At 39.6% G+C, this 14115-nt stretch overlaps 1 protein-coding gene across 2 annotated transcripts in view; it reads right to left on the bottom strand.

The window, feature by feature from the left end:
* The window catches only part of ALPK1 (alpha kinase 1), a 280064-nt gene that overhangs the window by 28504 nt on the left and 237445 nt on the right, over positions 1-14115 (bottom strand). The gene's annotated exons all lie outside the window — the stretch shown is intronic.

Raw genomic sequence — 14115 nt, forward strand, 5'->3', positions numbered from 1 at the left:
AGCTGTGTTTAATTAAACTGATAGGACTTGATCTGGAAAGGCACAAACCTGTCTAATTAGACCTCACAGCTCACAGTGCACATCAGACCAAATGAGAATCATCAAAAAATATGCTTCTGGCACTCATAGAAATTATTTAGTCTTTATTAATATATTCCCATGCAGACAATAGTAGTATAGTAACGTTTCGGTCAAAACCTTGACCTTCGTCAGACTAAAATATACAAAAAGAAAAATAGAAAAACAATTACATAATATCGAATCACATCCATTTTAGACATATCATGGATATAACAGAATAAACAAAAACCACAAAAGGCAACTCCGATTAAGGCAAAAGAACTGTATCACTAAACAATGTTCATAAATCTGGTGAGTGACATTAAGAGGTTCATATAGAAAATAAATGCTTTATTAACAGAGAATCCGATGCCACTGGTAAACTGAAGGGAAAAAAAATTTCTTACCCCTATGTCAGCTAGGAGTGTATATATTTTGTCAAGGCAATATCTGTAAATGAAAATACCTTGTGTGAAAAAACACTACCGTAGAAAATAAGAAATGTATCTACACATACAAGTGTGATAAAAACTATAGGTCGACTAAACACTGAAATAAGGAAACCAACGCTTACAAAATGGAGAAAATAACGCTTAAAAAAAGGAAAAAGTGAGTTACATCGCTTACCAGCGATTAGAAGTGCATCCCGACCCGGCGCTGTGGAACAGGTGAACGACCAAATGAGAACGGCGCCATAAGCAAAGCGTGCATATGCACGTATATATATAGTACTTTAAGCAGGAAACCGGGTGATAAAGATGACGTCACCGCGTCATTGAGACGCAAATGGAACGCAAACAGAGTCACCTAAAAATGTGCAGAGCATAGCGTCACAGATGCGACGATCAACCGTCGCCCCCTTGTGATGTGAAGAACGTACGATCCTGGTAATCTGAAGGAAGGACCAGGAAATGAGTCATCGGAATCCCCGGCGAAAACGGAAGTGATCTATGAGACGCAAGTGGAACGCAAATAGGGAAGTAGGTGGTGCAGAGGACGGATCCTTCATCGCTGGAACTGGCAGAAGGTAACTATCTCTAATCAGTAATCAGGTAGCCGCCTAGGGAAAACAGAACATATGTCACATATATATAAAAAGGAGACAATACAAGGATAAAAGTCCCAGTGGCCAAAATGAAAATATGCATTATGATTACAGGACTCGTGGATGACAAAACCTTCATAATTGAACAATATAGATCATAGCAAAACTATAATAGAAAGAGAAATGGGATATTACTAAGGGGGCACAGGGTATAAAATACCAACTAAGTGGTAATCTTAATGGTAATAAAGTCCTAACAGTCGGATCTTAATTAGAATAAACCCGTAACATCAAATTCCCTGTTCAAACCCCTTGGTTTCTATTATAGTTTTGCTATGATCTATATTGTTCAATTATGAAGGTTTTGTCATCCACGAGTCCTGTAATCATAATGCATATTTTCATTTTGGCCACTGGGACTTTTATCCTTGTATTGTCTCCTTTTTATATATATGTGACATATGTTCTGTTTTCCCTAGGCGGCTACCTGATTACTGATTAGAGATAGTTACCTTCTGCCAGTTCCAGCGATGAAGGATCCGTCCTCTGCACCACCTACTTCCCTATTTGCGTTCCACTTGCGTCTCATAGATCACTTCCGTTTTCGCCGGGGATTCCGATGACTCATTTCCTGGTCCTTCCTTCAGATTACCAGGATCGTACGTTCTTCACATCACAAGGGGGCGACGGTTGATCGTCGCATCTGTGACGCTATGCTCTGCACATTTTTAGGTGACTCTGTTTGCGTTCCATTTGCGTCTCAATGACGCGGTGACGTCATCTTTATCACCCGGTTTCCGGCTTAAAGTACTATATATATACGTGCATATGCACGCTTTGCTTATGGCGCCGTTCTCATTTGGTCGTTCACCTGTTCCACAGCGCCGGGTCGGGACGCACTTCTAATCGCTGGTAAGCGATGTAACTCACTTTTTCCTTTTTTTAAGCGTTATTTTCTCCATTTTGTAAGCGTTGGTTTCCTTATTTCAGTGTTTAGTCGACCTATAGTTTTTATCACACTTGTATGTGTAGATACATTTCTTATTTTCTACGGTAGTGTTTTTTCACACAAGGTATTTTCATTTACAGATATTGCCTTGACAAAATATATACACTCCTAGCTGACATAGGGGTAAGAAATTTTTTTTCCCTTCAGTTTACCAGTGGCATCGGATTCTCTGTTAATAAAGCATTTATTTTCTATATGAACCTCTTAATGTCACTCACCAGATTTATGAACATTGTTTAGTGATACAGTTCTTTTGCCTTAATCGGAGTTGCCTTTTGTGGTTTTTGTTTATTCTGTTATATCCATGATATGTCTAAAATGGATGTGATTCGATATTATGTAATTGTTTTTCTATTTTTCTTTTTGTATATTTTAGTCTGACGAAGGTCAAGGTTTTGACCGAAACGTTACTATACTACTATTGTCTGCATGGGAATATATTAATAAAGACTAAATAATTCTATGAGTGCCAGAAGCATATTTTTTGTTTATACATAGGGGAGTGGTTGCCCCCTTCTTTTGAGCACCATTACAAGAAGTGGAGTGACGTGTCATCATTATATTGTTAATAAGTGACCTATCACACGTGCACCCTCTTGGTCCAGTTTTTTCTTTTTTTCTCTGTTTTTCTTCATATAGTTTTTTTCTCTTAGATAAGAGATGTCCACTATTGGATTCTCCTATAATGAAACTGAAATAGCTGATATTGTATCACAAGTTACCACGTCTGGTGACTTTCTTCAAATATCAGGCAGTGAGTTCAAGTCACGTGACCTAGAAAGGGAGACTCGCCATTTAGTGGGCCTGGAGTTGCATAGCATCACAATTGCCGAATACATCAAAACACAAAGGATTCCAAGGGGCCTTCGGGTGTCCTTGAGACCCACTCTTTTTCAAGATAACGTGGAATTTTGCCAGAAATTCGAACAAATCCTAAATAAATGCTCTTTGGATTTGATGGCATTAACTTTAGATAATTTAAATAAAGAAGTTAAGATTTGTCAAGATAAAGTACTGAATATTGAGACTCAACTAAAAGACTCTTTACCAAAGGAGGAATTTGAATCCATCAAGTCTCGTACTAGAGAAAATATAGAGATTTTTAGAAAGGATACAGAGAAGCGTAAAAGGCAAAAATTTATTCGGGACACTCAGGACTACTTGCAAAAAAGAGTGTACAAATGGCAAGGCTCCTCCTCACGTCGGAACTATCGCTATTACAAGAATATGGATGGGACATCGGCATCCAGCTCCGACAGCGAGCGTATAGACTTTGTTCGGCCTTCTTCTTCTTCATCTTCTTCTTTTTTAGGCTTTGGCAAAAGGACTTACCCAAGAAAAGGACGAGGAGGGGGGGCCAATGCTTCAGAAACAAATCGACAAGGGATGCACACTCGGTCCCAGGTAGTACCAACTTAGTGGTGAATATTTCTTCCAAATGTTTGAATGACTCACAATTATGTCTGTTACAGAAAGGTCTGTCTTTTTGTCCCACATACAGGTTTAACAATTTCCAATTAGAGATTGACCTACAGAGGTTTTATCGCAATTTGCGTCTTAAGGCTTACTTTGACAACATTGATCATACAATAACACCTGCTATACAACCGACACCAATTAATCTGACCGATTTAGGTCTGAAACAAAAAAGTACTTTTTCACCTCCCAAGAATAGTCATCCTGTTGAGACGTTTGTCACGCTCATTGATCGGGAAGTATCTGATTATACCAAACACATCATGAAAGGGGACTTTATAGTTAGGTCTAATCTTACATTGAGTGATAGACGGGCATTACAATCATTAATAGATGATAAGGATCTAATAATCAAACCTGCTGATAAAGGGGGAGCCACGGTGGTAATGGATCGTTCATTCTATAGAAATGAAGTTTATTCCCAATTATCTAAAACTGAAATTTACCAACCACTTTCCACAAATCCCACCCCATCTATCAGAGAATTAATATTAACTATATTAGATAGAGCTCTACAAGCAGGCATTATTGACAGCAAAACAAAGGATTTTTTAATTAAAAATAATCCTTTAATTCCAATATTTTACGTTTTGCCAAAAAATCCATAAACGGTTGGATAAACCCCCGGGGTGGCCAATAGTGGCGTCGACAGACTCTATCCTTTCCCCTCTATCAATACTACTAGAGAGAATTCTCACACCACTAATTAAGAATACCCATTCCTTTTTATTGGACACGGGTTCTTTTTTGCAGCTTGTCCGTAGCCTTGACAAATTATCTGAGGGCACTCTATTAGTGACACCAGATGTCAATAACCTATATACGTCTATCCAGCATCATAAGGGAATTAGTGCTATGAAGGAGTTATTGGAAGATTCTCATATGAATCATGAGGTGATTTCTTTTTTGTTGGAACTTCTGGAAGTTGTCCTTACAAAAAAATTTTTTATGTTCGAAGATCAATTTTATCTTCAAACTCAAGGCACAGCTATGGGGTCCAATGTGGCCCCACCCTACGCGAATTGCTTTATGGCTCGTTTTGAATCTGATTATATCTACACAAATAGACTGTTTCAATCCCATTGCCTTTTATGGCGTCGCTACATCGATGACGTTTTTTGTTTATGGCATGGTACTATTGATAGTCTTTTGGAATTTTTCAATGAGATAAATGTTGTTTGGCCGGAATTATCTTTTACACTTAACTTTGATAAACATGAGATAAATTACTTAGACACAAAGATCTTACAAGATCAGGATGGGAAACTCACATTGGATCTTTATACTAAGGCCACAGATCGTAATAATCTGTTATTTTATCAAAGTTGTCATCCTAAGGCCGTTAAGAAATCGATTCCCTTATCCCAATTCGATAGAGTTCGGAGAATAGTGAGCGATCCTGAAATACGTAAACAACGCCTAGATGAAATGCAACAAAAGTTTGTTCAAAGAGGCTACCTTCTGCGTCTTCTAAAGTAGGCCCAATTGAGACCACAATCATCTTCTAAATTACCTACATCTCAGAGGATAGCCTTTGTACACACATTTCATCCCTTTATGTATAAGTTACACAAAACAATCCGCAAATACTGGCCTATTCTTCGTGACAGTTTTCCAAATATTCCAGAGTTCCAATCTCCTTTTTTACCCTGTTTCAGAAGACCAAAGAATCTGAAAAATAGGATAGTTAGGGCTGATATAGGATCATCCCTTACTGTCCCAAAGCAAACATTCCTCTCGACTCCTCGCACAGGGACATTTCCATGTTTACAATGCGCTCAATGCGCAAATGTCCTTAAAGGTCCAAAAATATCTCACCCGTTGACAGGAGCAGATATACCAATTACGGGTTTCTTTACTTGTAATTCTAAATCCGTAGTGTATGCCATTAAGTGCCCTTGTGGCAAAGTTTATGTGGGAGAAACCACACAAGCGATCAAAGATCGCATATCCCATCACAAGTCGGACATACGCTGCCATAAGAACCATCTTCCCGTTCCGTTTCATTTCAACTCATCAGGACATACAATAGCTCAGTTACGTTTCTTGGTGTTGGAACAGGTTATTCTTAACAGGAGAGGTGGAGACTTGATCAAGAAATTATTAGAGAGAGAGGCATTTTGGATCCATTCGCTACAAAGCATGGAACCAAGGGGTTTGAACAGGGAATTCGATGTTACGGGTTTATTCTAATTAAGATCCGACTGTTAGGACTTTATTACCATTAAGATTACCACTTAGTTGGTATTTTATACCCTGTGCCCCCTTAGTAATATCCCATTTCTCTTTCTATTATAGTTTTGCTATGATCTATATTGTTCAATTATGAAGGTTTTGTCATCCACGAGTCCTGTAATCATAATGCATATTTTCATTTTGGCCACTGGGACTTTTATCCTTGTATTCTCTCCTTTTTATATATATGTGACATATGTTCTGTTTTCCCTAGGCGGCTACCTGATTACTGATTAGAGATAGTTACCTTCTGCCAGTTCCAGCGATGAAGGATCCGTCCTCTGCACCACCTACTTCCCTATTTGCGTTCCACTTGCGTCTCATAGATCACTTCCGTTTTCGCCGGGGATTCCGATGACTCATTTCCTGGTCCTTCCTTCAGATTACCAGGATCGTACGTTCTTCACATCACAAGGGGGCGACGGTTGATCGTCGCATCTGTGACGCTATGCTCTGCACATTTTTAGGTGACTCTGTTTGCGTTCCATTTGCGTCTCAATGACGCGGTGACGTCATCTTTATCACCCGGTTTCCGGCTTAAAGTACTATATATATATATATATATACGTGCATATGCACGCTTTTCTTATGGCGCCGTTCTCATTTGGTCGTTCACCTGTTCCACAGCGCCGGGTCGGGACGCACTTCTAATCGCTGGTAAGCGATGTAACTCACTTTTTCCTTTTTTTAAGCGTTATTTTCTCCATTTTGTAATTGTTGGTTTCCTTATTTCAGTGTTTAGTCGACCTATAGTTTTTATCACACTTGTATGTGTAGATACATTTCTTATTTTCTACGGTAGTGTTTTTTCACACAAGGTATTTTCATTTACAGATATTGCCTTGACAAAATATATACACTCCTAGCTGACATAGGGGTAAGAAATTTTTTTTCCCTTCAGTTTACCAGTGGCATCGGATTCTCTGTTAATAAAGCATTTATTTTCTATATGAACCTCTTAATGTCACTCACCAGATTTATGAACATTGTTTAGTGATACAGTTCTTTTGCCTTAATCGGAGTTGCCTTTTGTGGTTTTTGTTTATTCTGTTATATCCATGATATGTCTAAAATGGATGTGATTCGATATTATGTAATTGTTTTTCTATTTTTCTTTTTGTATATTTTAGTCTGACGAAGGTCAAGGTTTTGACCGAAACGTTACTATACTACTATTGTCTGCATGGGAATATATTAATAAAGACTAAATAATTCTATGAGTGCCAGAAGCATATTTTTTGTTTATACATAGGGGAGTGGTTGCCCCCTTCTTTTGAGCACCATTACAAGAAGTGGAGTGACGTGTCATCATTATATTGCAAATGAGAATCATGACGTCCAAGGAACTGGCCAAGGAGCTCAGAGACAGAATTGTGGCAAGGCACAGATCTGGCCAAGGTTACAACAGAATTTCTGCAGTACTCAAGGTTCCTAAGAGCACAGTGTCCTCTATAATCCCTAAGTGGAAGAAGTTTGGGACCACCAGAAGTCTTCCTAGACCTGGCCATCCAGCCAAACTGAGCAATCGTGGGAGAAGAGCCTTTGTGAGAGAGGTAAATAAGAACCCCAAGATCACTGTGGCTGAGCTCCAGAGATGCAGTAGGGAGATGGGAGAAAGTTCCACAAAGACAACTATCACTGCAGCCCTCCTCCAGTTGTGCCTTTATGGCACAGTGGCCCAACCGAAGCCTCTCTTCAGTGCAAGACATATGAAAGCCCGCATAGAGTTTGCTAAAAAACACATGAAGGTCTCAGACTATAAGAAAGAAGATTCTCTGGTCTGATGAGATGCAGAAACACCTTTTTGGTGATAATTCTAAGCGGTATGTGTGGAGAAAAACAGGCACTGCTCATCACCTGCCCAATACAATCCCAACAGTGAAACATGGTGGTGGCAGCATCATGCTATGGGGTAGTTTTTCAGCTGCAGGGATATGACTGGTTGTCATTGAAGGTAACATTAATGCGGCCAAGAACAGAGATATCCTGGATGAAAACCTCTTTCAGAGTGCTCTTGACCTTAGGCTTGGCCGAATGTTCACCTTCCAACAAGACAATAACCCTAAGCACACAGATAAAATAAAGGAGTGGCTTCAGAACAACTCTGTGACCATTCTTGACTGGTCCAGCCAGAGCCCAGCCCTAAACCCAACTGAGCATCTCTGGAGAGACCTGAAAATGGCTGTCCACCAACGTTCACCATCCAATCTGACGGAACTGGAGAGGATCTGCGAGGAAGAATGGCAGGGGATTCCCAAATCTAGGTGTCAAAAACTGGTCGCATCATTCCCAAGAAGACTCATGGCTGTACTAGCTCAAAAGGGTGCTTCTACTCAATACAAAGCAAAGAGTCTGAATACTTATGACCATGTGATATTTCAGTTTTTCTTTTTTAATAAATTTGCAAAAATTACTACATTTCTTTTTTCTTTTCAGTCAAGATGGGGCGCAGAGTGTACATTAATGGGAAAAAATGAACTTTTTTGAATTTACCAAATGGCTGCAATGAAACAAAGCGTAAAAAATGTAAAGGGGTATGAACAGTTTCCGTACCCACTGAATATAAGAGCTTTAAATCAATAACTTATTATGTAATTTAGCCTCATATATTCCAACACTAATAAGTTGAAAAGCACATCCAAAACTAGCACATCATACACTACTGAAGGGCATCTTATCCAATCTCCCCATTATTTTCCGAATTTGCCAGTTACTCCCCTTTTAATAGAAACTTTTTTCTCCATTAGGATTGTACCATTTAAGCACTGAACCACTTCACTATCGAGGGAGGACAACTTGCCAGAAAATATTTGGCAATGGTCTTCCTGGTGTGATATTGTACCTTAGCTATAGCCAAGAGTATTGGAGAGGAACCTCCAATATCTCCCATCAGACCCAAGATATAAGACTTGGGGCTGAGAGGAACAAGGATTATTTGTTATGTTTTCTCTATACATAATGCTATCATATTCCATAGTGCTTTACATGCAATGGGGAAAAAAGTATCTAGTCAGCCACCAATTGTGCAAGTTCTCCGACTTAAAAAGATGAGAGAGGCCTGTAATTGACATCATAGGTAGAACACAACTATGAGAGTTAAAATGAGAAAACAAATCCAAAAAATCATCTTGTCTGATTTGGCAAAATTTATTTGGCAAATTATGGTGGAAAACAAGTAATTAGTCATTAACAAAAGTTAATCTCAATATTTTGTTATATATCCTTTGTTGGCAATGACAGAGGTCACACGTTTTCTGTTAGTCTTCACAAGGTTGCCACACACTGTTGGTGGTATGTTGGCCCATTCCTCCATGCAGATCTCCTCTAGAGCAGTGATGTTTTGGGCCTGTCGCTGGGCAACAGGGACTTTCAACTCCCCCCAAAGGTTTTCAATGGGGTTGAGATTTTGAAATAGGCTAGGCTACTCCAGGACCTTCATATGCTTCTTACGAAGCCACTCCTTCATTGCCCTGGCGGTGTACTTTCGATCATTATCATGCTGAAAGACCCATCCACGTTTCATCTTCAATGTAATTGGGAAATACTTTTGAGGCACAGTGCAAAACTCAGAAGGGAAGGAAAGCCATAATTTAGTGCAGATTTTACTGCTATGGTTTGCAGGTACCATGACCCACTGGGAAAGCCCCTGAGGTGACAGATCAGCTGAACCCCCTTAAAGGGACCCCATTTTATAAACTACTTCTCTCAATGAATTGATCCAAGGGTGCAGTGGTCCTATTGACAACATGGGTGTGTCACAGAATTTTATACCATTGGGCAGTAAAGAAAAAATAATTATATTTTTGCCACAAAAATGTTGATTTAGCCCAGATTTTACATTTTTGGGGGGTAAAAATAGAATCAAACTTTGTCAAACAATTTCTGCTGAATGTGAAAATACTCAATATGTGGCAGTACAATACTGCTTAGCCGCAGAGACTCGGGAGGGACAGAGGGAAATTTGCCTCTTAGGGTGCAGATTTTCCTAGAATAGTTTGTAGACTCCACATACAGAGCCCCAAAGTGCTAGAAATGCAAAATACCCCCAGAATACCCATTTTGAAAATTACACCACTTTGAGAATTTATCTAAAGGTATAGTGATGATTTGACTCCATGGGTGTTTTCTAGAAAAAACAGCAGTGGATGTTGCTGAGTAAAAATTGCAAATCTGCTAATATAGTGCTCGTACATTGTAGTGTTCAGTACGTTGTAGTGCCCAGTACATTATTACCCAGCTCGTGCTTCTGGAGACATGCACCCATAAATTAGGCTGGCCTCACAGCTATAGAAATGCCAATCCTTAAAGGATTACAGATATTATTAAAGTCACCCATAATTATGGGGGAGATATCTGGCCTCTCTGCAAGTTTCACTAGTATTTTCTTGTGCAAAACATTAGAGTATGGAGGAGGTACATATACCAGGAAAATGATGTATTCAAAATGGGATATTATGTATCGAACTCCCACATACAGTGGGGCAAAAAAGTATTTAGTCAGTCAGCAATAGTGCAAGTTCCACCACTTAAAAAGATGAGAGGCGTCTGTAATTTACATCATAGCTAGACCTCAACTATGGGAGACAAACTGAGAAAAAAAAATCCGGAAAATAACATTGTCTGTTTTTTTAACATTTTATTTGCATATTATGGTGGAAAATAAGTATTTGGTCAGAAACAAAATTTCATCTCAATACTTTGTGATATATCCTTTGTTGGCAATGACAGAGGTCAAACGTTTTCTGTAAGTCTTCACAAGGTTGCCACACACTGTTGTTGGTATGTTGGCCCATTCCTCCATGCAGATCTCCTCTAGAGCAGTGATGTTTTTGGCTTTTCGCTTGGCAACACGGACTTTCAACTCCCTCCAAAGGTTTTCTATAGGGTTGAGATCTGGAGACTGGCTAGGCCACTCCAGGACCTTGAAATGCTTCTTACGAAGCCACTCCTTCGTTGCCCTGGCGGTGTGCTTTGGATCATTGTCATGTTGAAAGACCCAGCCACGTTTCATCTTCAATGCCCTTGCTGATGGAAGGAGGTTTGCACTCAAAATCTCACGATACATGGCCCCATTCATTCTTTCATGTACCCGGATCAGTCGTCCTGGCCCCTTTGCAGAGAAACAGCCCCAAAGCATGATGTTTCCACCACCATGCTTTACAGTAGGTATGGTGTTTGATGGATGCAACTCAGTATTCTTTTTCCTCCAAACACGACAAGTTGTGTTTCTACCAAACAGTTCCAGTTTGGTTTCATCAGACCATAGGACATTCTCCCAAAACTCCTCTGGATCATCCAAATGCTCTCTAGCAAACTTCAGACGGGCCCGGACATGTACTGGCTTGAGCAGTGGGACACGTCTGGCACTGCAGGATCTGAGTCCATGGCGGCGTAGTGTGTTACTTATGGTAGGCCTTGTTACATTGGTCCCAGCTCTCTGCAGTTCATTCACTAGGTCCCCCCGCGTGGTTCTGGGATTTTTGCTCACCGTTCTTGTGATCATTCTGACCCCACGGGGTGGGATTTTGCGTGGAGCCCCAGATCGGGGGAGATTATCAGTGGTCTTGTATGTCTTCCATTTTCTAATTATTGCTCCCACTGTTGATTTCTTCACTCCAAGCTGGTTGGCTATTGCAGATTCAGTCTTCCCAGCCTGGTGCAGGGCTACAATTTTGTTTCTGGTGTCCTTTGAGAGCTCTTTGGTCTTCACCATAGTGGAGTTTGGAGTCAGACTGTTTGAGGGTGTGCACAGGTGTCTTTTTATACTGATAACAAGTTTAAACAGGTGCCATTACTACAGGTAATGAGTGGAGGAAAGAGGAGACTCTTAAAGAAGAAGTTACAGGTCTGTGAGAGCCAGAAATCTTGATTGTTTGTTTCTGACCAAATACTTATTTTCCACCATAATATGCAAAAAAATGATAAAAAAACACACAATGTGATTTTCTGGATTTTTTTTTCTCAGTTTGTCTCCCATAGTTGAGGTCTACCTATGATGTAAATTACAGACGCCTCTCATCTTTTTAAGTGGTGGAACTTGCACTATTGCTGACTGACTAAATACTTTTTTGCCCCACTGTATCTGCCCTCGACATCGCTACATGAATCTATGCTTTTAAAGGGGATATTCTTATGTACTAAGAGGCTGACACCTCTGGCATAATTGGTGTACACTGAATGGAGGCTAAATCCCAACCAGGACCTATTTATCAACCTAATGGATTCATTGGTCAGGTAAGTTTTCTGCAACCCAATAATAGCAGAATTAAACTTCCTAATGTACTCTAATATGTCTTGCCTTTTGAAACTGTGTCTGAGGCCACGAATATTCCGTGACATGAATTTCACTGTTAGATCCATCTTCTAAGGACAGAGATAACTTTCAGAATCCAAAAAGTATATCATAGTTCAGAATGATTATCTTTGACAAGAACTAATAAATTATATATGTGACCACACAACAAAGCAATTAACAGGTTAAATAGTTTGTCCTGTTTTGGAATGAATGTCTGCAATTACTTTATGTGACTGCAGACTTGCGAATCTTCACAGCACGCACCGTCAGGATTCTCAGGTGCCGGTGGCGAGACAGGGCAGTCATATGACCTCAAATATGTGATATGCATACTTCCAGGCACATTCTAACTAGACACGTGTGGCCTTGCTCAATTTATTTGTATTGAGTGGAGTTGGGAGAATGCATATTGCTTATTTGAGGTCACATGACCATCCACGCCCGTCGCCAGCACTGGAGAATCCTTTCAGCTCACACTGTGCATACTGTGAAAATTCACAAGTCTGCAGACATAGACTGACTGCAGAATTTCTTGCCGAACCTGGACAACCCCTTTAATAAAATCTTCTTGAGGTTTGGAATTACAGGTCTGTATAAGCTATTGAGCTACTGAATTGGAATATTTACCCTTTAAGAAATGTGTTAATTTCTAGGTGGATTTAATTGTTATAGTCATTTGTGGTTGTACTTATTTTTTCATGTGTAACTGCGTAATTTGATGTGCATCCAAACAAAATTTGACAGGTGCATAATGTCCAATATTACCTGTCAAATTTTGTTTGAATGCAGATTGCACATTATCTGTTAGTACAATAAACCTAATTTCAAGGCAGAAACATTACTGTGTCCAACAGTTATTAGATATATGAAACTGAAATAGCTGTTGCAAAAAAACTATTTTTATAAAACATTAAGCTTAAGATTAATAGGGGTGCCCAAACTTTTTCATATAACTGTACCTTTATTGGCTAACCAGAAAAATTATATTTGCAAGCTTTCAGAGCACAGAGCCTCCTTCATTTACAAAATGGTATGACAAATCGATACTTCTGTAGACATGCAAATAGGAAAGGCCACTCAAGAGAGTCAAAAGCCTTGGCCGCGTCCAGCGAGGCCATGGCCCACTTATTCTCTGGTACCAACGAACTGTATTGGGCTATTGACTGAACTCTCCTGATATTAATAGACGTACTCTTACCTGGCATAAATCCAGTCTTGTCTGGGTGTATTATGTCCAATATTACAGTATTTAACCTAGTGGCCAGAATTGTAGTAAAAATTTTGTAGTCCACATTTACTAAGGAGATGGGGCGATATGATCCACACTCCAGAGGGCCCTTCCCATCTTTTTTTTAAAAACTATAATAGTTGCTTCATAATAGGAGTCTGGTAAGGAACTTTCAAAAGGATTGGCGCTAAATTGTCTCGGTATTTCTTATACAATTCTATGGGAAATCCATCTGGACCGGGTGCTTTTCCAAAAGCCAGATCTGCTATGGCCACATTTATCTCTTCAAGAGTAAAATCTGCATCTAAGAAAGCCCGTTGTGTAGGACTCAGAGTAGGGAATTCTATATCTGATAAATAATTTAGACAGTCCATAGTATCTAAGTCCCCCATGGAGCTGTATAGTTCTTTATAATAGTTATGAAAACATTGAAGTATGCTGTCTGTCAAAGTAACTATTGAACCATCTGGTTCCCGAATTTTAAGTATAGTGTTAGATGCATTGTGTTGATGCACCATAAATGCCAGAAGTTTACTAGACTGGTTTCCTAGTTCAAAATACGACTGTCAAGTAAAAAACAGCTTGCGCTTAGATTTAGTGTCAGTATACTGGCCATATCTACTATATAAAGCTGAATGTGTGTATGTGTATGTGTGTGTGTGTGTGTGTATGTGTGTGTGTATGTGTGTATGTCCGGGATTGGCATCTGCACCGTCGCAGCTACAGCCACAAAATTTTGCACAGTCACACGTCTGGACCCCGAGAGC

The sequence above is a fragment of the Ranitomeya imitator genome, chromosome 1, assembly GCF_032444005.1.
Source record: "Ranitomeya imitator isolate aRanImi1 chromosome 1, aRanImi1.pri, whole genome shotgun sequence".
NCBI classification, from domain to species: Eukaryota; Metazoa; Chordata; class Amphibia; order Anura; family Dendrobatidae; genus Ranitomeya; species Ranitomeya imitator.